Source organism: Tiliqua scincoides, unplaced genomic scaffold (genome assembly GCF_035046505.1).
Source record: "Tiliqua scincoides isolate rTilSci1 unplaced genomic scaffold, rTilSci1.hap2 HAP2_SCAFFOLD_70, whole genome shotgun sequence".
Taxonomy (NCBI): Eukaryota; Metazoa; Chordata; class Lepidosauria; order Squamata; family Scincidae; genus Tiliqua; species Tiliqua scincoides.
The window spans coordinates 116,270-133,881 of NW_027101652.1; the positions used below are offsets into that span (position 1 = coordinate 116,270).

Below are 17,612 nucleotides of genomic sequence, written 5' to 3' on the forward strand. Positions count from 1 at the left end.
CACCATGACATCACTTCTGGTGGGTCCTGGGACAGATTGTCATTTTAAAAAGTGGGTCCTGGTGCTGAAAGTTTGAGAACTGCTGCAATAAGGTATTAGTCAGTTGACACCCTGGTGTGTGTGTGTGTGTGTGAGAGAGAGAGAGAGAGAGACAGAGAGAGAGAGACACCACTAGTGACCAAAATAAAAATCACAGTCTGGAGGAATAATACCAGCACGTTATATATCAATCAAAACGTCATTTCATGCAGAATGTGTTCTATCTTTGTTCTATCAAAAGGTACAGCCAAAAAAGTAGTGGGGGTGGAGTGATGGTACATCACCATGCCCACCACCTGGGTGTTGCCCGCCCACTGCATGGGGGGTGACACACTGGCATACCGCACCTGGTGAGGCGAACCCTAGTAACACCACTGTCTAGGCCACCCTCCCCTCTGTTCTTCTCCACACTTCCTCTTCCATTCTGTCCACTTCTTTCTTTTTCTAATCCAGGCAGGAGGAGGAGGAGGAGCGGTGAAGGCAAGCGGGTGGTGGCAGTGGGCACTCTCTTGCCAACCTGCTGCCTGAGGGAATCGCCTCCGTCAGCCTCAGGGATGGGTGGGCCCTTCCTCATGGATCTATCTGGAAAGGGGGTCTCTCAGATCTGGGCCTTCGATTAGGTACTTCAGGGTGTGTGGGACAAGTGAGCCAAGTCTAGGCATCTAGAACGGGGTCTCCAAACTGGCCCAGAGGCCACATCCAGCCCGCCACAAGATTTTATCTGGCCCCAGCAACTACTATTCTCATTTAAAGCACGACATTATTTCTTTGTGTCTCTTTTGTTCTAAATCATGTTGGTTACCCCTCCCCCCCAAAAAAACCAGGTAAAACATTTATTAGTTTAAATTGTATTCATTAATTTTCATTTCAGTCCTCAAAAATGCATAAAATATACTATGTGGCTTGCATACCAGAAGGTTTGGAGACCCCGATCCAGAAGAAGCATCAAAGGCCCATCGGACTAGGACTTACTCTACAGCCATTGTGATGCCCCTCCTATGTTTTAAAGGCATCTAGGCCAGATGCCATCACCACATGCTGTGGCAAGGAGTTCCACAGACCAACTACCCGCTGAGTAAAGAAATATTTTCTTTTGTCTGTCCTAACTCTCCAACACTCAATTTTAGTGAATGTCCCCTGGTGCTGGTGTTGTGTGAGAGGGTAAAGAGCATCTCACTATCCACTCTGTCCATCCCCTGCAATCCTATCCAATTTTCTACTGCTGCTGCTGCTGTGACAATGGGGTGTGAACTGCTTCCTGTGTTGGGGTGTCAGTCACAGAGGCCACCTTAAGCTATGGGAACATTTGTTCCCTTACCTTGAGGCTGCATTGCAGCTGCACTGGTGCTGGAACGTTGGATAGGATTGGGCAGTCAAACCCCAGAAGCTCCAGTAGAAAGGATGAGAGAGTAGGTGATTTGTACATGATTTGTCCCTCAGTTCTGGATCTTCGAATGGATATGTCAGGTGCGGGAGATAAATGGGCTGAGTCTAGGGATCTAGAATGACGTTCAGACTATGACCAAGCTGAAATATAGCCATGGCGATGCCTTTGTTACATTATATATTATTATTATTATTATTAGTAGTAGTAGTAGTAGTAGTAGTAGTAGTAGTAGTAGTATTTATATACTGCTTTTCAACAGAAAGTTCACAAAGCAGTTTACAGAGAAAATCAAACATCAAAAACCAGAATCATTTGGATTTGTTCTAATTCTACTCACATCCTGATCTTTCAGCCACAGATTTACTTTCCTCTCCAGATCCATCCACTGGTTCATGCACCAAGAATGCAACAGCAAGGAAGAGGAAAAGAGTCTTCATGGTGAGTTTCTGACTGAGTTCTCAGACTCACTGACGAGAGAGAAGTCTTGAGAACAAGTAAAGGTTTAGGCTCCAGACTCCCTGCATATATACTTTTTTTTTGGTGACCAAGAGCCAGTTCCTTTAGCATGAGCAACACTGAGATACAGTTGTGAGATTGAAGATCAGACGCACACTTCCTGATCATCACTCATGATAAAGCAATTTCACCCAAGGAGGACATTCCACCTGTTCACTGATGCCTTCTGGAGATAAGAGGGTCTCACTCCCCAAAAGAAGAATACTTTGCTAGTCCTGATGAGGCCATTTCTGGGTGTCTGTTGCACAGTGGGGAGGGGAAGGAAGAGAGTGGAAAGGGGTCAGAAGCAAAATATGCGAATGTGTTATTATTGGGAGTGTCTAATCACTGAAAGAGATCAAAGTCACTGGTAGACAGAGTTGGGACCCCTTCCCTTGGTGGGGAGGATCTGGAAGCAGGAGAGCTTTCTCTGTGTCTGGCCTGCTTTAAAGGAGCACCAGGCAACAGAGTCCATGGGGAGACGGATGTTGCAGCACTGGAGACCATGACTATACCTGGCTATCCAAATCCAAAACCTTTATTGGCATCACAACAAAAAAGATTCCAAATACATCAAGAAAATACGTAAAGGAAAACCACAACCGGCCACTTCACACACTTAACAATAGACACTTAATCATATACACAATGACAAAGCAAGCTGTTCTTGCGTCGGTGGCTCATTCGGAAACATGAAGGTCTACAGAGCATAGCACTGACAAAAGATTAAATAAAGATATTTAGCCCTGATCTTGGTTCGCTTCCCGACAGCAAAGAAACTTTTGTTCTCTTTCTCTGGTTCCAGGCAGGAATGTTCAGATGATCTCGATAAGCTGTCAGAGGTCAGCGTGAAATTGACAATTAAGGCCATGTGCGTGAAGGTTTCCACTGTGGAGCTGTCACAGGGGCAGGTTCAGTCTCCATCTGCCATCCCTGCAAACCGACCCCAGAGGAGATCTGCTGGACAGGAACTGAACCTGGCCAAAGAGAAAGCTCTTCTTTCCTGTGGTTCAATCAGCAACTGGAGATAGTTATACTTTATCTCCTTTACCAGGGAAGCTGGAAATAGAGGGGGGAGCATCTTGTCCCTGCTGCTGTCATCAGCTCTTGGCTTTCAATGTCCCACAGCCGAGTTCCTGACAGAGCCTTGCAAGTCTCGAGCTCAACAGCAGCGAAGGAAAGATGAGCCCAGCGTGCATGCAGGTGGGTGGGTGGGCGGCCTGGGAGGGAGGGCGAGGGGGCAGGCGAGCAGGTGGGTGGGCAGCCAGGCAGCCACCAGAGGGGGAGAGGGCCAGTGGGCAGGCAGGCAGGCGGGCAGCAGCACATGCGGCCTGCACAAGGGAGAGCAGGCAAGCGAGAGCTCAAGCGCAGCAGCAACTTAGAGGTGCCGCCCTCTCTTTGTGTGTGGAAGTCCTGAAGAACTGGCCGGAAGGTCCCCCTTCTGTGTGTGAAGGTGTTTCTGAACTGGCTTGAATTCCCTCATTCATCTCAGTTCTGTCTCAAATATAGTCATTGATGTAAATTATGTAAATTTATTCAAAGCTGGAATGCAAATTGATTCTCTTTTTCTCGCCCCGACACAGTGTCAGAGAGATGCCAAAACGTTGGAGCAGCCCTGCGCCGGAGCGAAGACGTTTCTCCACCTGAGAGGAATCTCACCCAGGCGGCTGCCACGGCCTTCTTCTGACCTGCTCCGAGACACAAAGTTAGGTACATGGTGGGCAGCAGCAAAGACTCTGAGCTGGAATGCTGACTGCACTTGTTCTACCGACTGGGTAAGCCTGCCGTCCAGACTTGGATTCCGCAGAGCACCTGGGCATTGACTGGTATTGAAGACCTTCAGGGCAGCGGGGATGAAGGAATCGCCACGTGTCCCAAGAAAGCCTGTTAGGGCTTGTGCTGAGATCCTGCCTGCATTCAGTACTGCCAGGCGGTGAGAAGCAGGGAACCCGCCAGAGAAGCGCTTGGCCCTCTGGATGGCGAGGGAGGGAAAGGGGGGTTGAAAGGAGATTTGGAGATGGCAGAGAATTAAATGAGTTCTTTGCATCTGTCTTCACGGCAGAAGACCTCGAGCAGATACCGCTGCCCGAACGGCCCCTCCTGACCGAGGAGTTAAGTCAGATAGAGGTTAAAAGAGAAGATGTTTCAGACCTCATTGATAAATTAAAGATCAATAAGTCACCGGGCACTGATGGCATCCACCCAAGGGTTATTAAGGAATTGAAGAATGAATTTGCTGATCTCTTGACTAAAATATGCAACTTGTCCCTCAAAACGGCCATGGTGCCAGAGGATTGGAGGATAGCAAATGTCATACCACACTTTCAAAAAGGAAAGAGGGGGGACCCGGGAAACTATAGGTTTCTATAGTTTCTATAGGATAAACTATAGGGAGAATCAGCATTGCTTCTCTAAGGGTAAGTTTTCCCTCACAAACCTTTTAGAATTCTTTGAAAAGGTCAAAAGGTATGTGGATGTGGGAGAACCCATGAACATTATATATCTGGACTTTCAGAAGGCGTTTGACACGGTCCCTCACCAAAGGCTACTGAAAGAACTCCACAGTCAGGGAATTAGAGGACAGGTCCTCTCCTGGATTGAGACCTGGTTGAAGACCAGGAAACAGAGAGTGAGTGTCAATGGGCAATTTTCACAATGGAGAGAAGTGAAAAGCGGTATGCCCCAAGGATCTGTCCTGGGACCGGTGCTCTTCAACCTCTTCATAAATGACCTGGAGACAGGGTTGAGGTGGCTAAGTTTGCAGACAACACCAAACTTTTCTGAGTTTTGAAGACCAGAAGCGATTGTGAGGAGCTCCAGAAGGATCTCGCCAAACTGGCAGAATGGGCAGCAAAATGGCAGATGCGCTTCAATGTAAGTAAGTTGAAAGTCACGCACATTGGGGAAAAAAAAAATCAAAACTTCACATATAGGCTAATGGGTTCTGAGCTGTCTGTGACAGATCAGGAGAGAGATCTTGGGGTGGTGGTGGACAAGTCGATGAAAGTGTTGACCCAATGCGCGGCGGCAGTGAAGAGGGCTAATTCCATGCTTGGGATCATTAGAAAAGGCATTGAGAATAAGACAGCTAATATTGTAATGCTGTTGTACAAATTGATGGTTAGGCCACACCTGGAGTATTGTGTCCAGTTCTGGTCGTCGCATCTCAAAAAGGATACAGTGGAAATGGAAAAGATGCAAAAGTGGGCAACTAAGATGATTGCTGGAGTGGGGCACCTTCCTTATGAGGAAAGGCTACGGCATTTGGGCCTCTTCAGCCTAGAAAAGAGGTGCCTGAGGAGGGACGTGATTGAGACATACAAAATTATGCAGGGGATGGACAGAGTGGATAGAGAGTTGCTCTTTACACTCTCACACAACACCAGAACCAGGGGACATCCACTAAAATTGAGTGTTGGGAGAGTTAGAACAGACAAAAGAAAATATTTCTTTACTCAGCGTGTGGTTGGTCTGTGGAACTCCTTGCCACAGGATGTGGTGATGGCTTCTGGCCTGGACGCCTTTAAAAGGGGATTGGACAAGTTTCTGGAGGAAAAATCCATTACGGGTTACAAGCCATGATGTGTATGCGCAATCTCCTGATTTTAGAAATGGGCTCTGTCAGAATGCCAGATGCAAGGGAGGGCACCAGGATGAGGTCTCTTGTTATCTGGTGTGCTCCCTGGGGCATTTGGTGGGCCGCTGTGAGATACAGGAAACTGGACTAGATGGGCCTATGGCCTGATCCATTGAGGCCGTTCTTATGAAGAGTCTCCTGGAAGCCAGACGTTACATCACAAGACATGAAGACAATGGCACCACTAGGGTCTGCATCACCCCATGCGGGAAGCAATGCGTTCCTCCCATGATGGACCTCTTCCCATGCTGTGGGTGGGGCAATGCCCTGGGCGGTGGGCGTGGTGGGCCACGTGAAGAAAAGGATTGAAAATTGCTGCTATAGACAGGTACCATGCTGCTGATCTTCTCTGTGACAGACCACCTTTGCTACAAAAGCTAGTCTGTCATGGTCCAGCTGGGGTGGAACCCAACTGGTTTTTGGGCCATGCTGCCAATCAGACTGAGCCAGGAAGCAGGGTCAATTTCCCAAAGCAGCAACTGGAGGTCAGAAGGGCCAGAAGTGGGTAATTCAAGAGGAGGTCCTGTAACCAGGGAAGAGGGAAGGGTTTGGAGTTGGGAAGGAACCAGGCAGATCTCTTAACTTCCTTTTTTTCTTGCTAACAACTCGTCTGCGCATAAAAGCTCAGTGCATAAAAGGTCAGAGTGGTGGAAAAACAGCACAAAACAAGCGCAACTTATCTAAGGACTGTATTGATTCTAGTGTGTCAGAGCCTAAGGCTGTCCAGGCTCTTGAGAGCCATACAAGCCCAATCACTTACACAGGCTTCTGCTGCCAACCTGAAACTGCTTCCCCAGTTCTCTCATGTGGCCCTCTCATTCTGAGGCCTTCTAGGACTGTCTCTTAAGGAGGCAGTACATAACACTTCCCACCCCACCCCAGTGCCTTACAATCCCGTCTTTGAAAGAAGAGAAGTGTAATATTTTAAAATCAGTGGGGCAAGTTTGAAAGTACCCTTGCAGAGTTCAAGACAAGCCTACTTTGTTTCTGCTCTGGTATGAGCTCTGAAAAACTAGTCCTGCGAGTTTTCAGTGTGGTTCAGCTTGAAAAGCCAGCTGCAGAGGGTGCCATTGACTGTGATATTGCCAGCAAATGTCTGCCTTCATCCCTGGAGCAGTTTTTGCAGAATTATTGTTGGATTTTATTTTTGAGTAAATGAAGGGTGAGCAAATGCACATCTAAATGCACAACTTTTTGAAAGGCAGGCAGGGCATCTGAAGAGGGGAGAGCTAGGAGCAGCCTTGTGTGCTCCCTGGGGCATTTGGTGGGCCACTGTGAGATACAGGAAGTTGGGCTAGATGGGCCTTTGGCATGATCCAGCAGGGCTCTTCTCCTGTTCTTATGTTGAGCTTGCTGATATGTAGGGATGTTAGGCAAGTTGCAAAGCAGGATCTTGGATCAAAATGTTCCTTCTGTTTTCTCTCTTCTTCACATCACAGTCTCAAACTCATCTGCATTTCTCCTGGTCTGTCTCCACTGTCAGCCCCTAACCTCTCATCTTCACAAGTCATCCTGTCTGCTGTGGACTCTTTGGGCAAGAGTGATGCAGCTTTTGTATACAGCCCCCAGCACAGAAGTCGTGCTGCAAAACAGGGGCACAGCTAGAAGGGCTGCAAAGCTCTAAGTTTTGCAGGAAGCCTCACTGCAGAGGACAAGGCCTTTGGAACCATTGCAGGTGGGGGAGCAAAATGGAGGTGTGTGCCTGGCTCCAAAGGGAAGGGGAGGGGCCCCTTGCCTGCTGCCTTGAGGCTCCTTGCCAAACATAGTGCTTTGCACCCCCTCTAGCTACGCCACTGCTGCAAAAGCTCTGGCAGACAAAAGCACTGGCAATTGCTTGAGACTGTTGGTGGCGCTGAGTCACTGGTAACTACAAGGCTCTTTCCCAAGAAGAGGATTAATTAGATGTGACTTTCTGGAGCGAATGTGCATTTTGTGACTGAATTGTTCTTCTTGCTGGGTGAACCTGACTCTGCACCCAGCTGGGATTATTTCCTCGTGGGACCCCCTTCCTGATGCTCGGGAGTGTGCCTTGCCTGCCTTGTGTGTCGCTTAAGGCAGGCAGAAGAGGCCTATTTCAGGCACCAGGCAGAGTCTCCACCTCCCTGCTGTGCTGTGACTAAGAAGGCGCTGATCCTAGGGCCGGTTTTCCAGTGAAGCCCGACTGAAATGGAAAGGAACCGCGCTGTCTCCTCCTGGCACATTTAAAACTCAAGCATCCCGTCCGTCTCTTGAAGCAATGCTCTCCTCATCTGGCCAGTTCACATATGTGCTGGCTGTGCGCGGCAGGCTCTCTATGTGGCAGTGCCCGGGAGGCAGACGTGGGTTCATGTCTCCTTCACACAGTGCCTGCCCAAGGCCTCCTAGGGCGGTGGTTCTTGCACATTCAGCACCGGGACCCACTTTTAAAAATGAGAATCTGTCAGGACGCACCGGAAGTGATGTCATGACTGGAAGTGACATCATCAAGCAGGAAAATTCTTTAACCATCCTAGGCAATCCTACCCACACTTACCCTAGAGAAGTCCCATTTACTATCATTGTTGAAAGAATATCCATTTGTTGTTGGCATCCTTCAGTCTCGGAAGACTATGGTGTCGCGCTCTGAATGGTGGTTCTGGAACAGAGTGTCCTCTCCAGTGTGCGAAGCCTGGGTAAAGTAGGTATGGAGGATAGGCTGTTACCCATGCAGCAAATCCCCCCTCTCCACGTCGCTGGAATGGTCCAATGGAAAGGCAGAGGCCAATATGGTTGGTTCCAGCGGCGTCGCAGGAGTTGCCAGAACGTGACTGTGTTCAGCCATGAACTGCCTCAGGGACTCCGGCTCCTGATTTTGCCTCGAGGTTGACTCCTGAAGCCTTTTCCATAACTGGATGTAGCCACAAGGCAGTGGAGGTTTGGGGTCAGAGTTTTCCTTCTCTCAGATGAGCTGCCTTCACAGGCTGACGAGTCCCATCGACCCGGTGGCTGTTTAGTCGCCTCTTACGACAAGTACAGCCAAACTGAGGGCCTATTCTTATCCCCAGCCCCCAGGGGAAAGTTATTTGTATAGGGACAATATTACATTAGCAGCCTTATTCTCAGACCCTTTCCCTAATTGCCACTAACATGAATTTGCCTTCTTGACAGCTGTAGCAAATTGGGTCAATGTTTCCATTGAGTTGCCCACCACAATCTTTCCTGGCTCATCACTGACAGCTCAGATCCCAGCATATATGGGGGAATAAACCCCAACTTCACAACATGCATCACTTTATACTTATTGATTTTGGACAATATATACCATTTGGTTGCCCAATTATTAAAAACTCATCCACTTTCTCTGCAACCTCCCTATCTCCTCTAAGCTCCCCTTTTTCTCTAGAACACGTTAGGCAATAACCCTACAGCACAAATTGTAGAGGGAAAATTTGGCAACTTGCAGGTTATCACCAAAGAAAAAGAAAAAGTAAAAAGAAAGATATTGCAAGTTGTGTGGCAAGTGCAGAGATCTCAACCTATATTTCTTTGTTCTACTACAAAATCATACAACATATTGGCTATCAGATCTTACATACTATTACTTATTCAAAAATACATTTATTTGGATATAAGAATTTATACATTTGGATACATTTATACATTTGGATACATTTATGGATATAAGAATATCCATAGTAGCTAGTTAAAAGTACAGGTCTGTAACATTCCCCAAATGCAGTCACATACCATGGTAGCATCAAGTCTAATATATTAAAAATAAAATATTGAAGAGAATGGCCGGTCAGCCTAACATCTATACCGGGTAAGATGGTGGAAGGCCTCATCAAAGATAGAATCTCAAAACAGATAGACGAACAGGCCTTGCTGAGGGAGAAGCAGCCTGGCTTCTGTAAGGGTAAGTCTTGCCTCACAAACCTTTTAGAATTCTGCCTTCGGTACCAGTGGTAAGGCTGGAATCCAAGGAACCACTGGAAGGGAGGGTTGTGCCATGGCCAGCTCCGTGCAGCGCTTCACCTGAGTGCACCCAGTGAAGTGAGATGGACATTTGTGGACGGCAATGCACCAAGCTCCTCCCAACTCACTCAAACACCATCAACACAAGTGCACTGCGTTTGTTCACAGAGAGGCTTTCAGTTGCTTGCAGCAAAGATTATTTTGTGGGTCTTCACCTGTTGATTGAGAATCTGAGGCAGAGTTTCAAGCTGTCGCTGAAGCAGAAGATGTGGAGTCTCCAGGCAGAGATGCTGGGTCCCCTGCACTGATCGCTTAGAAGTAAGACGCCTGGCGTGTGCGGGTTAACTCTGTTTGGAAGATCAGGCTGGCTGATAAGAGTGAGCTCAAGGACTGCACAAAGAAGTTGCAGAAAGAAGACCTCAGGGCAGTGGCGTAGCTAACCAACAGCCCAGTCCTATGCATGTCTACGCAGATGTAAGTCCCCATGTCACAGAGGCTCTTGCTTAGAGTAGGGGAGACACACTGGCCTTCCCACCCCACCTCTTCACCTAGTCAGCCATGTTTGGCTGCCAGTAGAAAAGTTGTTACCAGAAGCACCAGCGTTACATGCCAACACATCTGCATGCCTGTCTGGTACAATGAATTGTTTCACCCAGAACCCACACACAAAATGGACATGAGGGCAGAGTTGTCCTGAGGGGGCATGGCACCCAGTGCAGCCTTTGGCTGCCCCCACCCCTTCTGGGCTGTGCCTGTGCACCGATCACTTCTGCGGTGCACTGATTTCTTCCAAGGTTGGTTCTCACACAAGCTCCAGCATGATCTTGGGCGGCCTGAAGGTGAACGGAGTCTTGGGCAGCATGGCAAAACGAGCCAGCAGGTGCAGGCGCACAAGGACTGATTGTGCGCTCCCTCACCAGCTCCCGAAGGTGGGATTTTAGTGGTAGTGGTGCAACAAACAGAGGTTCTTTATGAAACACTGGATGCGATGCATGAGATTTCAGGCCAGCGGCTTTATAATTTATTATTAAGTATCTTGTTTGAAGGCCACTCTGAGGAGTTGACAACAGTCATTGAGGAAAAGAGGAGAGCTCAAGCAGCACACAAGGCCAGTCCCAGTGAGCGCAACCTGCAGGTCCTCCGAGCTGCTCGCAGCAAAGTCCAGCAGATTGCCAGGAGATGTGCTAACGACTACTGGCTCCAGCTCTGCTCCCAGATACAGATAGCAGCTGACACAGGCAACATCAAGGGGATGTATGACGGTATCAAGCAGGGTTTCTTTAAATCCATGCCTGCTTTTCAGTGGGAGTAGACTGGGAGGGAAGTTGAGATGCAGCTCAGAGCCTGCCGGCATCCCTGCTTTCCAACTAGGCCCTGCCTTCCGTCCACACTCCCTCCGCCCACTCCCCGCTTCCCCCCACCTGGGGGATTACTGTATGCAAACTTGAACTGCCTTCTTGTGTTTTAATTCAATCACTATTTAAGCATCTCCTGCATAACTGTATGCAAACTTGAACAGATTCATGGTGTGAAGGAGTGAATGGAGGGCAGCTGACAACAAGGCTTCTTTAAACAAAGCAGGAATCCTGGAGCATGCTGGGAGCCCTCCCAGTGCACACCACGATTCCTGCTTAGCTTAAGGAGCCCTGCAGAGGAAGGAGTGAGGTCAGACGGCTGACTCTCTCGCTGGCAGACTGCAGGGGGGCAGGGTTCTGTTCACACCTCTCCCCACTCTGCCACCCAAGAAGAACATCACCCTTCAGGTCATTGATGTGCTTTGGAGCAAAGCAGAGTAAAATGGCCCCTATGACAATAACATTAGACTCTGCAATTGAATTCAATGTTATGTGAATTCCTCTGGATTCAACAGGGAAACTGACTGGTCTTCTGTGTACTCCAGCTTTGCTTCCTGACCCCAGGTGATGCAGCTGCAGCGCTAATGGGTCTCCTTGGATCTATGCCTGCTTTTCAGTGGGAGCAGACCAGAGGAGACTCTTGGGAGGCTGGGATACGGTGGCAGAGCCAGCTGCTGCCTCCAACCCCTCCTGGGCCCTGTTCTCCCTCCACTATGTCCAATGGGAGGTCCGCTGCTGCACCCCGTGACTGACTCTAAAGGTGAGATTTTAGTGGTAATGGTGCAACAAACAGAAGTTCTTTATGAAACACTGGACGCGATGAACCGGATTTCTGGCCAGCGGCTTTATAACTTATTTTATGTATCTGTTTGATACGTGCCCGTCTTTCTACCCAGAGGGCATCCAAGGCAGCCAACAACAATTAAAATACATGAAATATTTAAACAAAAAAACTATAGGATACAAATAACGCTACAAAATATTATTATTATTATTATTATTATTATTATTATTATTATTATTATTATTATTATTATTATTATTAACAGTATTTATATACCGCTTTTCAACTAAAAGTTCACAAAGCAGTTTACAGAGAAAAATCAACTAAATGGCTCCCTGTCCCAAAAGGGCTCACAATCTTAAAAGATGCAAATGAATACCAGCAGACAGCCACTAGAACAGACACTGCTGGGGTGAGGTGGGCAAGTTACTCTCCCCCTGCTAAAAAAAGGAGCAGCCACTTGAAAAAGTGCCTCTTACCCAATTAGCAGGGGTAAAATAGACCATCAAAGCCTGTTCAAAAGCAATGAAAGCCTGTATCCAATTCCCATCTCTGCCAGATCCTCTTTCCTTGTCTTGTCTCCACCTCCTGCTTTTCCTTTGCCCCTCTCCACCCCCTCCTGCATCCTCCCTCTCCTGCCTTCTCCTTCTTCCATGCTATTGCCTCCCCTGCTCCTCCGTATGGTCACCCATCAGCCCCCCATTAGTGAGAGGAGGCAGTGCTCCCCCGCCCCTTCTCCACAGGAGAATGGCGCTGGGTGGATGTCATCATCGCTGTACATCGCAGCAGTCTACCCAGAATTTGTGCCTGGTAGATCCAGATCAGGCAGGTGGCAGAGCCATTGCCCACAGCAAATAATATGGAGGAAAAGTCAATCTGTTGTTGACATAACTTGTTGAGCCTCCATAATTGGTCTCCAGCTCACTTGTTTCCTTTGCACATCACTAAACTGACTGCACCAAGCTGTGCATGGAGGTGCTTTAGGTCATGCTCCAACACCTGTAGCAACTGTTTATGGAGAACTGCAGTGGGGCCATGAGATGGTTAAAGGGGGAGAACGCAACAGGGTAATGGATTCTTGAAGGCCCCCCTGCTACTCTCCCCTACCTTGAACACCCCCAGAGAAAGCTCTGTGTGCGTCTTTTTGCCTGGATGAAATCCACATTTCATCTACTTATCCAGACTACTGCCTTCATGGAGAAGGAGTGAGGTCAGACGGCTGGCTCTCTCGCTGGCAGACTGCAGGGGGGGCAGGGTTCTGTTCACACTTCACTTCCAATGGGTCCTGGACAGACTGTCATTCTAAAAAGTGGGTCCCAGTGCTAAAAGTTTGAGAACTGCTGCAATAAGGTGTTAGTAAGTTGACACAGGATGTGGGTGTGTGTGTGTGTGAGAGAGATTCTACAAGTTTTCAAAATCACTAAAATCAGAATTTGGAGGAATAGAACCATCATATTATATATCAATCAATGCGTAATTTCATGCAGAATGCAATGAAACAAACCACATTGAAATATCTGTGTTATAGCAAAAGGTTAGTGGGGGGAGCACATCACATTGGGGGGCTAAAAAACCAGTGGGGGGCACATCACCACGCGAATCACCTGGGGCGTGGCCCCGCCCACTGCTTGGGGTGACGCACAGGCCTCCCGCACCGGGTGACACGAATCCTAGTGATGCCACTGCCTCATCCCAATGACCACTAAGTAGTTCTTCTTTTGGGGATTGAGACTGTAATCTCAGGAAGCCTCCAGTCAACAGATGCATGTCGATTGCATTCTACATTAAAATTGCCTTTCCCATGATTTATAACATGCTGGTATTATTTGTACATACCAAGGTTTTCACAATTTTGGCCACTAGTGTCAAGCTCAGCTTCTTGCCCCCTATAACTCGTTGCCCAGTGCAACTGACACCCCCTGCACCTCCTTAGCTATGCCACTGCCTGTATCTCCATTTCTGGGTGTAACCAGCACTTGCTAGGTGTCTTTTAAGCAATATGTGTTGGGAAGACCCAGTATCTCTGCTTGGAGACTCAGTATCTCTGCTTCAGCGACAGCCTGAAACTCTACATTAGACTTTTGTTCACCAGTTGGAGACCCTCTTCCCCACTTCCTCCCTGCTATAAGATATAAAATAGACAATCCAAGCCTATTCAGAAGGCAATATCCCATCTTTTTGGATTCCAGAACCTTGCAGAGGGGCTACGTTCTTAGGGGTCTACCCATCACTACATCAAAGTGTGAAATCAAACATTGTTCTGACAACATGATCCGGTGGTTATATTGTAGATGTCGTGCTGAGGAGAGACCGGTTCATACACATCCATCTCCTGGCCTGCCCTTCTTGTGGCTCCCAGCCAAATGTGCCTTTCCATCCGTCCCCACAGGGCCCACAGGAGTGGCGCCTGAGTCTTTTGCCCCATCAATCCCCCCCCCCAGGACTGCCACTGACAAACAGCAAAGGTTGGGAGGCAGGGTTACCTGCTGAGATCATTATTCCCTCTAATAATCAAGGACTGCATACGTTCTAATGTCAAAGAGCACCAGTCAGGCCTGCCTGCTTACTCCACTTGCAATGCATCCTGGACTATTGTTGAATGTATGCGCCATGAACACTGTTTGCTCTGAGATACAGGCTGGACATTCAAGGCCCCACCTCTGCTGATGTCGTGACAGTGGTATATCTGGGGGATGAAGACAAGGCTATCAACCCCAACCTGTTTTAACACCTGCCTGGGCGCCAGTCTCAGTGTCACCCCCAGGGGTCCCAGACCTGTGGAGTGAGGCAGAAGCCCTGTGTCTCTGCCTCATGCTTGGATCTCCAAAGCACTGCAGGGAACCCGGCACCCTTGGCTTGACCTTGCAGGCTTGGCAGGTTGTCCTTCAAAGGGCAGCAATCATCATGTCTGACCCCTCATTTCTCTTGCCACCTCCCTCCCCTCTGTCCAGCCCTCCTCCTGCTCAGTATCCTAGTCAAGCGCTCCCCACACTTCTGCCCGCCAAGTCATTCCCTCTTCCTTTCTCGTCAGTGCGCCAAATACCAGCTCAAACAGACTCACACTACAGTTGAGTGTGAATTCCACAACCACCCCAAATAGAATCTTCTTCACTGCATTTTTAAAAAAATGTGACGATCGGTGAAAGTGTATCTTTGGAATAGGTTATTTTCACGTTAATTTTTACAATAAATTTTTACAATAAATTGATTTCATTGAAAGTTCTCTCTCTCTCTCTCTCTCTCTCTCTGTGTGTGTGTGTGTGTGTGTGTGTGTGTGTGTGTGTGTGTGTTTGTACTGACTGCAACTAGTTAAAGGATTCTTTATCAAGGAGTTGTTTCTTTGGGCCTTAACTGCTTCTCCCTTGGAAGTGGGGAACAGGACTGATTGCCCTTTATCCCTCCCTTTAGCTCCCTCACACTGAGGAGACTTCCAGAGCTTGACCGGAGCCCATAGGGTCCAGTGGTCGCCATTTGGGGGCTGCTGGAGCCATGGGTACCAGAAGGCCTTGGATTGGGCTGCCCCCTGGGAACAAGCCCCATTGAACTGAGTGGGGCTTACCACTGAAGAAGCAAGCATAGGTCAGCACTGTGAAACAAGATCAAAGCTGGGACTCTCCTCACCTGATCTTTTAACATATATTAAAGACTCGGGAGAACACCAGCAAGACGCCAATGGAAATGGCTGGAGAGAACGTCCTGTCGACTCTTCTGTCAGCAGGTACCTTCTGAGCAGGCAAAGTGCCAAAAGGTGCCTGCCAGTGTTCAGAGACTTGAATCCTGACACAACTGGTGGGGACATCAGCTGATTCATGTTGAGAACAAGGCGGGGGGGAGGCGGTATTCATCCTAAGCAGATGAAATGTGGTTTTCAGCCAGGCAGAAAGATGCACACGGAGCCTTTCCTGGGGTGCTCAAACTAGGGGGGAGTAGCAGAGGGGCCTTCAGGGAATCCACTCTCTTACAGGATTCTCCCACTTAGCCATGTCATGGCACCCCCCCCCCCCACCATAGCTCTCCATGAACAGTAGCTAAAGGGCTTGGAGCATGACCTAAACCAAGAACCCCAGTGCATAGCTGATAGGGTGATGTGCAAAGGAAACAAGCCAGCTGGAGACCAATTCTGGAGTCTCCACAAGTGATGTCAGCCACAGGTTGACTTTATGTGTTTCCTATTATTCACTGTGGGCAATGGCCCTGCCATCTTCTTGGTCTGGATCGACCAGACACCATCCTGGGTGGTTTGCTGTTACGTGTACTGATGATGTCACCCACTCAGCGCCAGTCCTGTGGGAGAGGGGGAGGGTGGAGTGCCAGGGGAGCACTGGCTCCTGCCACTAATGAGGGGCTGATGCGTGGCCATAAAAAGGATCAGGGGAAGAAGAAGGGGGGTGGCAAGAGGATGGAAGAAGGAGAAAGCAGAAGACAGAGGACACCAGAGTGGTGTGGAGAGGGGCAAAGGAGAAGCAGGAGGAGGTGGAGATGAGACAAGAGAAGAGGATCTGGGAGGAGGGGACAGGGTGGAGAACGAGACAGAGGCAGTGCCATGGAAGGAGCTGGAAGGGCAAGAAGAGGGAGGAAGACAAGCTGGCAGAGGAAGACCTGGGCAGGTGGGACCAAGCGCAGCCTCCCAACAGGCTGCAGGAAGAGAGAAGCCAAGGAGAGACCCTTCCCCCACCCACAGCCCCTGGAAGGTTCAAGGCAGGACTCTGCCAGCCACCTCGGGGGCAGGGCAACCGATTGCCCCACCGCGGATTGGGAGACCCCTCCACTGCAAGACCCCGCCCCATGGCATGAGTTTGGCTGTGCCCTGCAGTACCTGCACCACCCCCTCCCTGGGAGTAGGGGCAGTGAGCGTCCACACAGCATCCACAACCACATTCAGAGCCATCCAGGGACCAAGACAATCACGGGGTGAAGAGACTCAGGAGGATCAGGAGACGACTGGGGGATCCAGCCCCACCAGTTGTAATTTGCAGCCAATAAAGCCAGAGTCCTAGAAAGAGAGTCCCAGAGTGCCTTCGTTACAGGCGTGACCCTAAAACAGCCCATGTTTAAACCACTAGTTTTCAAGTCCTCACGGCAGGGCATTGGGAAAAGTGTTCAACTCGCAGTAATAGCGCCTCGGATTAACCTCATTGGCTACAATACTGTCGCTGTGCAAAGCTGGCTCAGAAGGCCTCTGTTTTGCTCTGGCGGCCTGGAAGGGAAGGGGGGGCCGCTTCCAGAACGTGTTCAGGTGCCTGCAAAACCTAGTGCTTTGCACCCCCTCTAGCTACACCACTGATAGCATTTTATGTAAACCCCAAGAGGTTTGGGTGTTTCAGATGGTCCCCATCTGTGAATTGGGATGTGGATAGAACGGACATGCACATTCGGCTTGGAGCCCCAAGAAGGGCAGGCCAGGAGATGGATGTGTATGAGCTGGTCTCTCCTCAACGTGACACCTCTAATTTAACCACAGGATCGTGTTGTCAGAATGAGGTTTGATTTCACAGCTTGATGAAATGATTGGTAGACCCCTAAGAATGTAGCCCCTCTGCAAGATTCTGGAATCCAAAAAGATGGGATATTGTCTTTTGAAAGAGGCTTTGATTGTCTATTTTATAGCTTTATTTCTTTCTTATATATTTTTTTGTATTATATTTTGTGTATCTTGCTGTTGTTAGCTGCCTTGGGTACCCTCTGGGGAGAAAGGCAGTGCACATATTGAACAGATAAATAATAATAAATAACAAAGCAGCTGGCCTGAAACCCTGTACATCATGTCCAGTATTTCATAAGAACTTAAGAAAAGCCCTGCTGGATCAGGTCAAAGGCTCACCTAGTCCAGCTTCCTATATCCCACAGTTGCCCATCAAATGCTTCAGGGAGCACACAAGACAACAGACACCACCTGCATCCTAGTGCCCTCTCCTGCATCTGGCAATCAGAGGCAGCTTGCCTCTAAAACCAAGAGCCTGCACATACCTACTATGACTTGTT

General features: G+C 48.8%; 1 pseudogene; it reads right to left on the minus strand.

The window, feature by feature from the left end:
- Positions 1-16,668: 16,668 nt before the first annotated feature.
- Positions 16,669-16,795, minus strand: LOC136636042 (U4 spliceosomal RNA; annotated as a pseudogene).
- Positions 16,796-17,612: the final 817 nt, after the last annotated feature.